The sequence below is a fragment of the Camellia sinensis genome, chromosome 11, assembly GCF_055761805.1.
Source record: "Camellia sinensis isolate YWXY chromosome 11, ASM5576180v1, whole genome shotgun sequence".
NCBI lineage: Eukaryota > Viridiplantae > Streptophyta > Magnoliopsida > Ericales > Theaceae > Camellia > Camellia sinensis.
Genome location: NC_138971.1, coordinates 161729605 through 161746304, shown reverse-complemented (window position 1 = coordinate 161746304; position 16700 = coordinate 161729605). Strand labels below are relative to the sequence as shown.

The following is a 16700-nucleotide window of genomic DNA, read 5'->3' as shown; positions in this document are numbered from 1 at the left end:
AGGTGAGACGGCCACATCACAAGGATGGTGCACACAAGGCCTCATTTTGGTTCACTAGTATTGGGCTGGGTGGTGAAGTTCAGTGGACTTTTCGCAATCACATGAGGCCCTAGGTAGAATGGTCTAGGTAGGAGGACCATAGGGGTGTTAGTAACGAAAATGTCCCAACAACTTGGACATGAACCTTAATTTATGAATTTATTTCTTCTTTGAAAGATCTTCAGGGGCCAATTTTTGGAGATGCCTTTGTGGAAAAATGAGAGTTCTTATATAGAGGATGACACCTCAAGCAAGGAGTTAATGACACTATGGAAGTGGTATCTCCTTTAACCCATGTTCTGGAGACTAAAATAAAGAGCATGGCGAGAGCAACATTTTGACCGGTGGAAATCAATTTTCAGCAACGTCGAATTTTGGAGGTTTCATCTCATTTCTTCTTCAAAACTTGAGGTAGGGATTTTCTACACTCTAATATGGTTTTTAGCTTAGTTATTTGCTATTGTGTATAGATGATGAGATTTGGTTGTAGTTTGGACAAATCTAAGATTTGGGTGTGAAATGAAAAGAGGGGTTTTTGATGTATGAGAGATAAATGAGTATGTAGTTAAAATATAAGATCTTGGTGTACCAAAATAGTTGATTTTGGGTGTTTGGGTCAATATTGAAAAAAGGGGGATTTTTCCCCTAACTTGATAAAATGATTATTTTGTATAAATAATTAGAATTAATATTGAATATGTTAAATTGGATGATTATTGATATAGGTGGTGAAATTGGATATGTATTATCTCACACATTTGGAAGTTTTAAATAATTATTTATCTTAAGATTTAATATATGTCTATAGATAAATGTATTGGGCTATCGGTGGAGGATAGTCATGATTGTTGTAGAAATCGTATGAGGATTAGGCAATTTAATGCTAATATATTGTTGGTTGTCATTAAATATGATCGTGCTATAAATACATTGTATATGTATGTTTATTGGGAAGAGATAGGGGATATACTCCATATGTGATTATATTTATAAATACATTGTATATGTATGTTCATTGAGAGGAGATAGGAGATGTACTCCATATATGATTATGTTTATAAATACATTGCACATGTATATTTGTTTGGGAGGAGAAAGGAGATGGACTCCATCTAAAGCAAGTTGGTCGGAGTGTCCTGGGTGAAAGACCCGAAATTTTATATATAAATGAGTGCCGATTCATTCAGACGAAATATTCATAAAATGGCAAAGTTTAAAGTGTTAATGTGTGTTTTGCATAAATGGAAAATCATTGAGTTGTAGTCTCATTTTGGTTGTTGAAAGATGATGAATTTAACTCATGAATTGAGTAGTATATATGAACTGGAAATGAATTGAAGGAAAAGGGAATAAGATTGGTCTTAGTGGCATATGAATATGCGGGCTTGTGGATGCTTCCATATCGGTATTGTTTATGTACGTGGTATTTATACCTTTGCTAAACCTCATAAATTGTGTTAGGTTATTTCTACTGGGCTGTTGGCTCACCCTATACGGGAATATCATTTTCAGGTGTAGTTGAAACGTTTCCTCCAAGGCAATAGCATGGGTGGACTTTCGGGAAGTAAGGGCTTCTTATTTATGCCTTATGCCTTATGTGTGTATGTTTGTTATTTGTAAAGCCGAGGACTTAAGATGTAATGAGCGAGACTCAATTTTTGTAACCAAGCAATGACTTGGAAATGTGTAAGCTTATAGGGCATTTAACTGGTTGTGTGATAGTGAACTCTGACCGCATATGAGTTATCTTTATTGTATTATTTTAGGGGCGTTACAAGATACGAAAATCTATTGTGAATCAAATCTTTGAGTATGGTTAAACATATTACAACAGAACTATAGACCCCTAAAAAACAAAACCCCCACAACCTTCACTCAATTGTGATTGGTCCAAAAAAGAAAAGAAAAAATAAAAACACATGATTGGTCCACATCATTTTGGAGGTCATGAGGGTCCCCAACTTTGGGAGTCCCAAGCATTTTTGAACATAGTATTTTCAATAAAGTCGCAAACCAAAAAAAATAAAAAAATAAAAAATAAATTCATTTTGCTTATTATTATTATTTTTACTATGAAATTGAGTTTTATTTTAGTATGTTATAATTTAAGATAAATTACACTAACTTCTCCTAAGATTTTTGACAATTATAAGGATCTTTCCTGTGGTTTCAATAATTATACTAACCTCCCTTATTTTTGAAACTATCATCAAGATTCTCCCATTGTTAAGCTATTTAACAGAATTTGCTAATGTCATACCAAAAGTGACGAAATTGCACATTAATTACTTTATCTATTCAAATAAGAAATTTTACTCACATCTCCTGAGGTTTTGCATATACATTATAAAAAATCCATACATATTTTTCCCGATAATTTACATTACTTATTTATTCATATTTAAAAAAATTATTATTTTATCTTTTCTCAATCATATATCATTCTCAAATTTTCATTTTTATCTTTGAGTCATTAAATTTTTAGTTGATGCATATTTAAAAAAACATATGTTGATATTTCTCACACGATTAAAAAAAATTTAAAAATAAAAATAGAAGTAAAAAAAAATTAATCGCCTCACAATAAATTAAAATTAATTAATAGGGAATGAAAGATCAAGAAATCACTTGAGAATAATAAACAATTCAAACAATTTATCATTTCTTATACCTAAAATTAAAATTAATCTTTACTTGAATGGAAAAATTATGTGAGAATAATAAAATATTGAATTAATTTGTTATGTACGTGTGAGGAGTGGTTCTTCAATATTATTTCATCCCAAACAGACCTTTCTTTAATCCTCGCTCTAATATCTAAAATAGGAAATATTTTGGTCAGGGATGCCGGAATTAACACTCCGACGGTTAAATTAGCAGGTTGTGTATGAGAGGGAATGAGTATGATATTTTTAAGGCAAAGTTCAATTAGTTCCTAGTGCATACATTTTCCCTTGCATGTACCTTCTGTATAAAGTCCTCTGGTGTAGATGGTACAGATATTTTCTACATAATTTGACCTATTTGTCATCATCATTTGAATGTTAGAACCCAAGTTCCTATTATATTTTTGGAAAGGGACAGTCTGGGCTCACTTTGGTACTTGGCTTAATTGCTTGCCGATTCTGCCTAATCCACTTACTCGGTACATCATTTAGCATGCTCGGCACTTCATCTTCTCAACAATTCAATGGGCAATATTCAATTTGGGCCTATGAGGGATGGGTTTAGATATGCTTTGTTTGCCGAATGCACATGTTTTATACTCAACTCACACACTGTGATACTTAAAATCTATTTCTCCATCTTTATTTTATCTCATTTAAACTATTTTTATTAAATTAAATCTTAAAATTTATTTGTCATTCCATTAATGGTTGAATTTTTATTTTTATTTTTTTGTTTATAAAAGTTCAAAAATTTGTGTAAAAAAATTGAGTTAAGAAATTGCATTTATATTTTAAAAAGAATTATGAAAAATAAATAATAATTTCATATATATTTAATAGGGTAAATTAAATTACATTTATATTTTTTTTTCTTCTTTAGAAAGTGTTTTATTTCATTGTGTGTTTAAATTAGTATTAGAGTCTGATTTCTCAAACTCGTCAATGAAATTATATGAGTATTAGATATACGGAAGAAGTAAAATTAGATAATTTAAATAATAACATTTCGCTATAAATAATAACAGAACACAACAAAAGTGAGAAATTAAAAAATAAAGTAAAAATTTAAGCATTAATGACGGTGTGAAATTAATTTTAACATTTAATTTAATGAAAATAGTTTAAGTGAGAAAAATAAAGATGGAGAATATATTTTAAGCATCATACAACAAATTAATTGAGTATTTTAGTATTCAAAAATAATTTCTCCATTCAAGTAAAGATTAATTTTATTTTTAGGGGTAAGAAATGAGAAATTGTTTGAATTCTTTATTATTCTCAAAAGGTTTCTTTATCTTTCATTTTTTATTAACTAATTTTAATTTATTGTAAGAAAATTAGATTTTTTTTTAACTTCTATATTTATTTTTTAATTTTTTTAATCATGTAAGAATAACTCGCATTTTTTTAAAATATGTATTGACTAGAAATTTAATAACTCAAAGATAAAAATTAAAATTTGTTAATAATGTTTTAACAATTTAAGATAAATAATTTTCTTACATATGAATAAATAAGTAAGGCAAATTACTGAAAAAAAATAAGTTCATTTTTTTTCAACTTAAAAAAAGGAAAGAAAAAAAAATTAAATAATAAATGTATTAATTAAAATTGATAAATATTTCGTTGTTTATATAGTGTGAAATAAGTGTGATAAGTATTGTATTAATTATTATGGTCTTACATTAAACTATAAGGATGTTAAGTTATAATATTTATGGATATTTAATAATATATATGCAAAACCTGAGGGTAAGTGAGTGAAAATTTTCATTTAAATAGTTTATTAGTTAAGAAAGGTAATATGGTCATTTTGAATAGAAAAATAACAGTGTTTCTGCTAAATTAACGGAGGAGAATCTTGATATTGTCAACAAAAATAGGAGAGGTTTCTATAATCCACAAGGGAGGTTTTTGTATTTGTCAAAAATCTCAGGATAAATATGTATAATTTATCCTATAATTTAACATCATATGAAATTATTACATATATTTATTTAAGTTATATTTTTATAGAACAATAGTGTTAAAAGTACTCTTCAACATTGCATTCGCAGCAACATTTTTTTTAAAATTAATATTATAGCTACATTTGTTTAGATAAAAAATATTTTAAAATAGAAAATATTTTCTATGTTTGGTGGTAGTGGTGGTAAAACGAAGGTGGAGGTGGAGGTGGTGGCATGGTAGTGGGGTGGTGGTGGTGGTAATAGCGATAGTAATGGTGACAGTGACCGTGAGGATAGTGGTGTGGCGGTAGAGGTGAGAGTGACAGTGGTAGTGTAATACTATTGATGAGATTTTAATTCAGAAAATATTTTCCGACATTTAAAGTGAAAAATATTTTTAGCTTATATAGGCTTTTTTATTTTAAAAATTATAGAAAATGTTTTTCGTTAACTTTTATTTTTCATTGTATCAAATATCAGAAAATACAAAAAACATATTTCAAAAAAAAAAAAAAAAAATCGCCCAAACAAATGGAATGTATATTTACATATATATAGTTTAACTATAATTTACAAGAATATTATTTTGAAAAAAACAATTATTTCATACCAATTGCTATTTTAAAAAATAAAATAACACAATGGGGCAAGCATTGGTTCACTTGTTAGGCAGATATAATTGTCATTCTTTAAAGATTAGGTCTAAATTTTAAAATTGATAAATATTTCGTTGTTTATATAGTGTGAAATAAGTGTGATAAGTATTGTATTAATTATTATGGTCTTACATTAAACTATAAGGATGTTAAGTTATAATATTTATGGATATTTAATAATATATATGCAAAACCTGAGGGTAAGTGAGTGAAAATTTTCATTTAAATAGTTTATTAGTTAAGAAAGGTAATATGGTCATTTTGAATAGAAAAATAACAGTGTTTCTGCTAAATTAACGGAGGAGAATCTTGATATTGTCAACAAAAATAGGAGAGGTTTCTATAATCCACAAGGGAGGTTTTTGTATTTGTCAAAAATCTCAGGATAAATATGTATAATTTATCCTATAATTTAACATCATATGAAATTATTACATATATTTATTTAAGTTATATTTTTATAGAACAATAGTGTTAAAAGTACTCTTCAACATTGCATTCGCAGCAACATTTTTTTTAAAATTAATATTATAGCTACATTTGTTTAGATAAAAAATATTTTAAAATAGAAAATATTTTCTATGTTTGGTGGTAGTGGTGGTAAAACGAAGGTGGAGGTGGAGGTGGTGGCATGGTAGTGGGGTGGTGGTGGTGGTAATAGCGATAGTAATGGTGACAGTGACCGTGAGGATAGTGGTGTGGCGGTAGAGGTGAGAGTGACAGTGGTAGTGTAATACTATTGATGAGATTTTAATTCAGAAAATATTTTCCGACATTTAAAGTGAAAAATATTTTTAGCTTATATAGGCTTTTTTATTTTAAAAATTATAGAAAATGTTTTTCGTTAACTTTTATTTTTCATTGTATCAAATATCAGAAAATACAAAAAACATATTTCAAAAAAAAAAAAAAAAAATCGCCCAAACAAATGGAATGTATATTTACATATATATAGTTTAACTATAATTTACAAGAATATTATTTTGAAAAAAACAATTATTTCATACCAATTGCTATTTTAAAAAATAAAATAACACAATGGGGCAAGCATTGGTTCACTTGTTAGGCAGATATAATTGTCATTCTTTAAAGATTAGGTCTAAATTTTAAAATTGATAAATATTTCGTTGTTTATATAGTGTGAAATAAGTGTGATAAGTATTGTATTAATTATTATGGTCTTACATTAAACTATAAGGATGTTAAGTTATAATATTTATGGATATTTAATAATATATATGCAAAACCTGAGGGTAAGTGAGTGAAAATTTTCATTTAAATAGTTTATTAGTTAAGAAAGGTAATATGGTCATTTTGAATAGAAAAATAACAGTGTTTCTGCTAAATTAACGGAGGAGAATCTTGATATTGTCAACAAAAATAGGAGAGGTTTCTATAATCCACAAGGGAGGTTTTTGTATTTGTCAAAAATCTCAGGATAAATATGTATAATTTATCCTATAATTTAACATCATATGAAATTATTACATATATTTATTTAAGTTATATTTTTATAGAACAATAGTGTTAAAAGTACTCTTCAACATTGCATTCGCAGCAACATTTTTTTTAAAATTAATATTATAGCTACATTTGTTTAGATAAAAAATATTTTAAAATAGAAAATATTTTCTATGTTTGGTGGTAGTGGTGGTAAAACGAAGGTGGAGGTGGAGGTGGTGGCATGGTAGTGGGGTGGTGGTGGTGGTAATAGCGATAGTAATGGTGACAGTGACCGTGAGGATAGTGGTGTGGCGGTAGAGGTGAGAGTGACAGTGGTAGTGTAATACTATTGATGAGATTTTAATTCAGAAAATATTTTCCGACATTTAAAGTGAAAAATATTTTTAGCTTATATAGGCTTTTTTATTTTAAAAATTATAGAAAATGTTTTTCGTTAACTTTTATTTTTCATTGTATCAAATATCAGAAAATACAAAAAACATATTTCAAAAAAAAAAAAAAAAAATCGCCCAAACAAATGGAATGTATATTTACATATATATAGTTTAACTATAATTTACAAGAATATTATTTTGAAAAAAACAATTATTTCATACCAATTGCTATTTTAAAAAATAAAATAACACAATGGGGCAAGCATTGGTTCACTTGTTAGGCAGATATAATTGTCATTCTTTAAAGATTAGGTCTAAATTTTACAAGGAAGTCGTTAAGATCAGTATGACGAATAGAGCTCTAGCCCCTCGAACTAGCATTTGCCCATTCCTAAGGGAAAAATTATAATATGAAATGGACTATAATTTCTTAATATGGGATATGGTGTTATGCTTAACATAAAACATTAAATAAGTTTTTATTTTTATTTTTTTATTTTATAATTTGTTCGTGTTAATGCTACAAAATGATCAACTATTAAAAAATAGTTGATCATAATAGAAATATTATTCAAATAAAATTAATCCTCTTCATCCCTTTTCTTTTGTCTCCTTTATCTTTTTTTTTTTTTAAAAAAAAAAAAAAAAAAAAAAAAAAAAAAAAAAAAAAACTGCTTAACCCTCCACCTCCAAAAGAAAAAGAGAGGGAGGTAAGTGAAAGTGGGTATAGAAACGATATTAGGAGGTGTTGGAAGTAATGGGTAATTCTATTTTCACATATCAATTTTTCTCAATTCACACATTTAATGAAATATTTTCATAATATAATTTTATTTTAGAATAAAAATACCATAATATCTTTTTCTTCTTCCACTCAAATCTTAATTCTATAACACCACAATCATCCTCTATTGCCACCATCATCTCTCTTCTCTGTCATTCCCTCTAGTCGCCTTGTTCCCTCTTTGCCTAGAACTACTTTTTGCCATAAATTATACACTTCCACAAGCCTTCGCTGTGAATAACCCACTTTGAAGGTTGATTGTAGAGGTCTATGATGAAAGGGAATGAGTTGGGAGTGACAGTAGTGGTGGCGGTGGTGGTGATGGAGGGTTGAAAATGACGGCAACGATAGCAAATGAAGGGTGAGTGAACGGAAGAAAAATTAGATTCTGTTTGGTCTGGTTTTAAATATTTTTTAAAAAAAACTAAAAACTAATTTAATAAAAATAATAATAAATTAAAAAAATCATTATTTTCATATGTTTTATCCTTTTAGAAGGTAAAAAAATTAAAATTTTAAAAATATATATTTTTTATATTTATTTTGGTCAAACTAAATTATATTTTTAAAAAAAAATTCAAAAAATTGATTCAAAAATTGAAACTAAACATAGCTTGGGGTTTTAAAATTGAAGATAAGGGTATTATTGAAACAAAGAGACATACATTGGAAATTTTAATTTTTTTGATGTATGTATTAAAAGGATATTCATTAAATATGTCTACTGAAAAAAATTATTACCTGAAAATATAATTTCCCGAATGTCATATGATCGATTGGGGACAAAAGAATGAATTTTTATGTAGGAGAGATTTAAATGATTTTTTATTGGTGGACCAGCCCTAAAAATAAAAGTTTAGCTCATAGTGAATGGGCCTAAATGAATCTATAAAATGTAGACATGACATGACTAATCGAATTCTAGTTCTCAAGTCATGGGAAAGATGATGGTGTATACTTTTTAAATGGTAGGCATTATATGTATTTTATAATTAAAGAAAAATATATATAGTTTTATATTTTTTTGAATTATAATTAAAAAAATCATAATAAAATACTATGTGAGGCATAACTAAATATCTCAAAATAATATTATAATTAAAAAAAATATTATAATTAAAAAAGAAAATAGCGTAACTAAAAGTTCAAATGATAATGAGTGTATATTGTGAAATTATCCCTCAGATTAACGTCTGCCCAACCTTAACAGACAAATTTCAATAAGAAATAGAATATAATTTCTAAACATGGGATGCCAGCTTAACTAACATAAACTATTAAAGAGATTTTTATTTAGTTATTTTTTGGGCTGATAATTTGTATCATTTAGAAAAATGATATAAAAAGCCATTTTCTACACCTATTTTTTAGACTCAATTTGTAAGTGAGATGATTGATAAATAATTAGAAAAGATATAAGAGAGAGTGTTGTCTTAAATATTCTAAATAGATTATTGAGTTTGAAAATTAAGTCTAATTTTTGAGTTTGAATAAAAATGCCCAATTTATCTTAATTTTTAGATACGGTCAAAAAAACCAATAGATTTAAAAAGACAAAAATTGACATTTTTTTCCCTTTATTCTCTTTTTGATATTTTTTAAATATGGTCCATTAGAAAAAAAAAAAAAAGGGTCTTTGAGTTTAATAGACTTACAAAAAAAAAAAAAAAAAAATTGACAAAATGAAAAAAAGAAGATTTACTATAAACAAAAAGCAACAAATTTTATTTGCCAAACCCAAAAAACTTAAATAGTTGTGAAGAAAAACCCATATATATGCTTTACTATCGTTGATCTCTCACTTCATTTTTTCGTTTCATTTCATTTTTTTTTTAATATTATGAAATCCAAAAATCAAAACAAAATATATGAAGAAAAATAGATACATTAGCCGATCGTACATCTGTAATTTATAATGCAAGGTCATTATGAATTTTTTTAAAATTTTTTGACAGATATTTTTAGAGTATTATATGTTGCAATGTCTACGTGATATTTCCGATCAATGAAAAATTGTAACACTACCAAACAAACGTAAGTTTGACCCATCTGTAAAATAATACTATAATGTTTCAGTACTACTTAATAATTACACGGTGGTTGTAAAGTTGTGGCATAAGAGCAACACCAATCATACTCTTTATTAAAATATAAAAAATGTATTTTTTTTTTATTTTGTTTAATTATTATTTTTTTATCTATATATTCCAATGCTACTCCTTATTTTACCTAGTCATACACACAAACTGTTCAAAACATTTCTCAAGGCTCTCCAAATGTAGCTAACCTTGAAATTTTTTTTTAAAATAACTATTGTAATAGCTAACCTATTTGAGTGACTAAAACATGATAATATTAGTTATAATAATAACCAGCCTCATTTAAAGAGTTCCTTGAAAATACTCATAAAAGATGAATGAATTGTCAATCCATTGTTTTCTGACCATTCCTATCTCTATTAAACAAATCTACAAATATATAAATCAGTTATAGAATTAGATACAAAATGTACATAGATACATAAAATTTTTCATAAATAGATTTTACTAACAAATTGTCATATATATTGTGTGTTTTGATTATGTAATCGATTTTTGTATTTGTAGCATCTGCAAAACCAAACTTGCAGAACTTTGTAAGGCAAAACATGCCTCATTAGTGAGAACATAACTATTCCATAGTAGCGCGAGTTTGGCATTGACTTGGCACTCTTAATTATCACGTAATTAATGTGGTCATACTTCTCTTTCTTTTTTTCTTTTTTTTTGTGCACTCTGGTATTTGGGAATGGATCCAAGATTTCAATATAGAGGGACCAATATATATGAATAATGATTCATCTTTTTATTTTGTTTTTTCAATTTTATCTTTAAGGCTCTGCTTGATGAAAAAGAAAATTTGGTAGAAGATAAAACTAAAAGAAAATGATGTGAAAGAAAAGAAATAAAAAAGAAAATATTTTTTCTTACAAGCATTTCATTAAGATACAAATTTTGTAAGAAAAAGATAGAAAAATTTAAAAGTTTAGTTATATATAATACACACATTCAATTTTTCTTGTATTTTTTTGTGTTTTTTTTTTTGCAAGAAATAAAAAATTAGTCACAACGCTAATATGAGTTGTACAAAAAAAATTAGTTTTCTTATACTTTCTACCACTTTCAAGCTAAATAAACTCATAGAAGTTAATTTTTTTTCATTTTTTTTTTCATTTTTTACCTATTTCATCTAAACAAATTGAGTTTGGGGAATTATAAGGGGGGTTAAAGATGAGAAGAGGAGAAGTGTGATACTGCTATATATACTAATAAAATTTAAAAAATAATGTAAAACTTACGGCATAGATTTTTACTATATAAAATAGGAAAATTTGGCCAAAACTCCTCTATTGGGCCTCCTTTTGGTGAAAAGGACAACGTGTAATTCTTCTTCACAAACTCCCTCACATAGAGGCACGTACTTGATGGAGGATACAATAACATTTTTTTTAAATTTCTTTTTGGATAATCTTATCTATCCATATATTTGTGAGAGATTTGAATCAAATCTTTCAATGTTGTCGTTCCATCCCTAGAGTGGTTCTCCTTCATTGATTATTGTTTTCCGATACGAAGTTACGTGAGATTAACCACTGCTTTTATCAAGTTGTAAAGCAAGAGAAATTTATCGAGTATAGCTTCATTGAGTTGTATATAACAGAGCTTCATTGAATTGGAGATCTTAATTCGATCTCGGTTCGAGTTAGAGTTAGAGTTTTGTTTGTGTTAGAGTTGGAGTTTGTTTTTTTCACTGTTTGATTGTTGTAATGGTGTTTGTTTATTAGTTTATAAATATGAAAGTAAAATTTTATCTCTACTTGTTATTTAATTTGTACTATATTTTTTTTCTGATGCTCTGTTCCAGAATGATAATAAAATTTTACTCTGGTAGTGTGTTCTTCAGTTATTTATTCTACTATTAGTGTGAAACTGCATAAAATTTTACTGTTTACGTTAATTTCGATGGTAATTTTTTTTGGAAGAATTTTGGAGTCACCATGGATCTTATTTTATAGATCTTGATGAGAGGATTCTAAAAATACGAATTTTATTAAATACTGACATCTAGATCAAAGTTATATCATCACTAAAAATATTTTGATAATAGTGTTGTGTGCTAGACTTTTAAAAAAAACTTTTTATGCTTATCTTTAATACATTAAAATTTTATTATGAGAGGATTTTGATCAAATTGTCCTATAAAATAATCATATATTTTTTTTATCAGTGTTGAATTGCGAAAGATAATAATTGTAAAACAATCCATTTACTAAAGTTAGATATATTGAGATGTGCTTGACACTTTTTTTATATTATTAGAAATTTGTGATATAATTCATATTAAAACTTTGAATAATATTTTTTTTTTTAAATAAACGTGATTAATTTTTGGACTCCTTATCTTTTTCTTTTTTTTTTGTTTTTTTTCTAAAACTTGATAACCAACCTATTAGATTGACTAATTTAGAGGGACCAAACCCACTATTCACTAGTGAGAGACCCAATAAAACCAGAGAAAAATCTTATATGAACAGACCTCAATAAATTATTTATATCTAAAAAGTTTTAAATTTGACTCCTAATCTATGTTCTCTTCTCAAGAGCTAAGACCCAAAATTAACATTAGTTATGATAAATTAAATACCTTTGTTATATTATTGTCTAAAAATTTTAATTTTATACTTTTATCCTATGTGTCGTAGATATAAAGGGCAGTCACTTAAAAAAAATAAATAAATAAATAAAAGGAATATGAAGGGCGGTCACACATCTGAAATAAACTTATACTTCAATGTAATAACATATAATATATTTTTTATACCACAGGCTGTTAATATGCTATTTTTATACCACGGACTGTTAATATGTTAATAAAACTTTTAGAAATTCTAACATTTTTAAAAGTAACTTGACGAAGGGTGGGCGTGTAGGAAAGAATTAAAGCACGGTTGTGACAATTTTAAATTTAAGTTCTTCATATATATATATATATATATACATGAAAGCGCAATTAAAAAAAAATATATATATATTTAATATTACAGAAAGAATTGTTATCTGATTTCTATTTTTAAAATTAACATAAATATCACATATCAATTATATAAAATTAATTTTACAATTTAATTCATATATTAATCACATAATGGCCTGAATCCTAAATTGTGAAAACTACTTGAAAATCTCATTTCAGAAATCTACATACCATGAAGCCTTTTTTTTTTTTTTATATATATATTGACCGATAGGTCTTGTTCATTTGGAAGTATTTTCTATGAGATCCTATTTAATATATTAGTGTCCCGTTAGGATGTTTTTGCCCTTATTGATTGTTGGGCTCATTTTTTTTTTTTTTTTGGAATGTGATTTTTGAAATGTGGTATAATGATTGATTTCCATAATTGGATGTTACATTTTGAGTAGATTGAATGTGGAATGCATTTTGATTTCCAAAATGAGCATGCTACATTTTGGGTGGATTAAATGTGAAATGTGGTTTGTCGAAACCAGCACTATACTTTATTGAAATGTGACATGTGGAATGTGGTTTGATTTTCAAAATGTTATATTTTGGATGGATTGAATGTGAAATGTGTTTTATTCAAACCACAAAAATGACTTCAAAAATCCTTTAGTGTACTTTTTTAAAATGTGACATATGGAATGTGGTAAATAACTAAAATTACGGAGGGAATCTTCAAATTGACCATATCATAAAAACAATGACAAATATGTCAATTTACATTAATAAGGACTTGTGTGTTCATTAAAATAAGAATAATGTTACATGCACTAATTGGTATAATTTTAGAGGTTTTGAGTTTTTGTAATTTGTATAATGGGTAAGGTTATAGTTTTGAAATGGTAATATTACAACATATGTTAGTATACTAATTGATATACCAATTGATGCATAAAACAATATCTTTAAAATAATTATGGAACTAATTGGTTTATAAGTTGTAATTTTAAGATTTATGAGTCAATACGCTTTTTAAATTTACAACTGTACATACATGCTATAATACATAATTTATAAATAGATATATTTTACAAAAATATATTATTTATTGATCTGGTTAAAATACACGAACGCATAAATAAAATTTAAAAAAAAAAAAGGAAAAGAAGGAGGAATGGAGCGTTTTTATTGCAAGTCACAAAGTATTTTGCCTTCTCCCACTTCAATTCAAGGCCTAACCCTCCTTGCATCCTATAAAAACCCACTCTTTCCTTCATATTTTCTCCACCATCACAATTACCCTTTAGAAATTGCTAATTTCTACCATCAACAGTCTAGAAAGTTTTGTTATTTTTTTTCTTAAGGGTTTGAGAGAGATGGGTTCCAAGAGCAATAGTGCATCACTTGCCTTGTTTTTTTTGCTCAACCTTCTCTTCTTTGCCTTTGCAAGTGCACAGTGTGCTCCACCTCCACCTCCACCTCCACCTCCACCTCCACCTCCAACTCCGAGCCCTCCACCTCCACCTCCAACTCCGAGCCCTTCCACAGGCACCTGCCCCATAAATGCCCTAAAACTAGGTGTATGTGCCAATTTGCTCAATGGATTGCTTAATATTACAATAGTTACACCTCCGGTAAAACCATGCTGCAGTCTCTTTCCTGGACTTGTTGACCTTGAGGTTGCTTTGTGCCTTTGTACTGTGATTAAGGCAAACCCATTGGTCCCCAACGTACATGTTGCATTGAGCTTGCTTGTTAACGTTTGTGGGAGAAATATTCCTACTAACTTCCGATGCCCCTAAACAACTTCTGTTTCCTAGCCCTCTCTGTGGCTTTTGCTCATTTCATGAGTCATATAATAAGAGTGTGGGGGTGCAGGTGCATTTCATGGTAACTTCTATCTTATTAAAGTAATATTAAATAAAACATATTACAAAGGTGTGGAAGAGAGGGGTAACATTGCAAATGTGGTAACTTCTGTCTTGTTTCCTTTGTCATAGTGTGTGTAATTTCATGGAGTGATATGTAACAAGTCCTCTTATGTAATACCTCAAAGTCTTATGTGTTACTTTATTATAGAAATATTGAAAAATAATTGCTTTCTGTTTATTTAATTTGTTCTTGACAATCCATTTTTTTGTTTTTATTTTTTATTTTTTTTGGTAGTATGTAGGATTCTAACATTGAGAAAGTGAATACTTACGCAACAAAAAAAGAATTGTAACGAAGAAGAAAAATATTATACTAATTTCTATAAATATAAAATGTGAAAAAAATATTACAATTATTATATGTTATTATCGAACATTTGGCTTTCACCAACACTTGGCCCAATTTCAAAGTTGACAATTTTTGAAAATCAAGATGTTGAAGCAATTAAAATTTCAAATGCACTTGTATGCAAATAACGTGAATTTTAAAAGGCCTACAACCATTCCTATGATGTGAAGCATAGGTCATAGTATGTAATGTCATCCAAGGTTCTAAATATCGGCCGGTACGTTCTGTACCGGCCGGTTCGTACCGGAATATGCCACCACCGAGTCGGATACTCACCGGTATACCGGTGAGAATGAATTTCGCGTCCGTAACGGCCGATTCCCGCTACGTATCGGCCTGAATCCGATACGTGAGCGATATATTTCCGATACAGCCGGTACGAAGCAAAAAATAATCGACCAAACCAAAGCAAAGCAGCTGTAAAAGTGGAGCAAAGCACCTGCAAAAGTCATGCTCTGTTTATATATAGAGAAGGCATGCTCTGTCTATATATAGAGCAAAGCACCTGCAAAATATATAAACAGTTCGGTTTATATATATATATGTTTTGCCTCTGTTTGCTTTGTATAAAGCATGCTCTGTTTTTTTTTTTTTTTTGGATGAAATTCACCTGTTTTTCTTCTGCAACTTCGGGTCAATATTTTGAGTGAGAGAGAGGGAGAGAGAGAGAGAGAGGTGGTTGTATTATGGTATGAAAGCCTGAGATTGAAGTGGATATATATGAGGTGCATTGGGAGTGTGAGATTGAGATGGATAAGAAGAGAGAGGTACTTGCCTACATGGAGGTGCATAGGTTTATGGTGGATTTGTAGATTCAAATGTTTAAGGTTTTTTTTTTTTTTTTTTTTACACCTATACCTCTATTTATATTAATATATATATATATATATATATTTTCTCAATACAAGAAAAAATAAATATTCAAATTAATTTTTTTATTAAAAGTTTAACATATGCCAAAAATAAATACATATCATTTAGTGGAAAATTAGTCAAAAATGTTCCTACGTAACGAAATTTTGATTAAAATATAACAAATTAAAGTTAAAAGAATCAAAAAAATACATAAAATTTAGTTTTAGAGGGATTGTTAATGATTTTTAAAATTTCACGGTCGCGACGCCCGATTCCCGATACGTACCGGCCGATACTACCGATATCGATACTCCGCGATCGATACCGTTACATCAGCCGATACCGCGATTTAGAACTATGATGTCATCTAATCCTCTTTAAACTGGCTGTTTTTAATTTTTACATTTTTTCACCTTTTTAATCTATAGACAATGATATAAAGCATACATGTATCTATTTGTGAGTAATAATTCTCTATTTCAAAATCCTTGTTCCTCTATCCAGAATACTAATGGCCTCATCTAGTCATCTGGAAAGGAAATAAATCATAGGAAAAATATTATTTGTCATTTTTAGCTAACAATAAAGTTGTGGAATTGTATCTTTAACTTTCACGTCAGGACAAATTT

The 16700-nt window shown here is 28.0% G+C and overlaps 1 long non-coding RNA gene across 1 annotated transcript; it reads right to left on the bottom strand.

Annotated features, from left to right (window-relative positions):
- Positions 1-14278: 14278 nt before the first annotated feature.
- LOC145802973 (uncharacterized) lies at positions 14279-15409 on the bottom strand. Its single transcript, XR_014344881.1, has 2 exons — positions 14461-15409; positions 14279-14415 (listed from the first exon to the last, which is right to left on the bottom strand). It is a non-coding gene; the product is annotated as an uncharacterized LOC145802973 (long non-coding RNA).
- Between the last annotated feature and the right edge of the window lie 1291 nt (positions 15410-16700).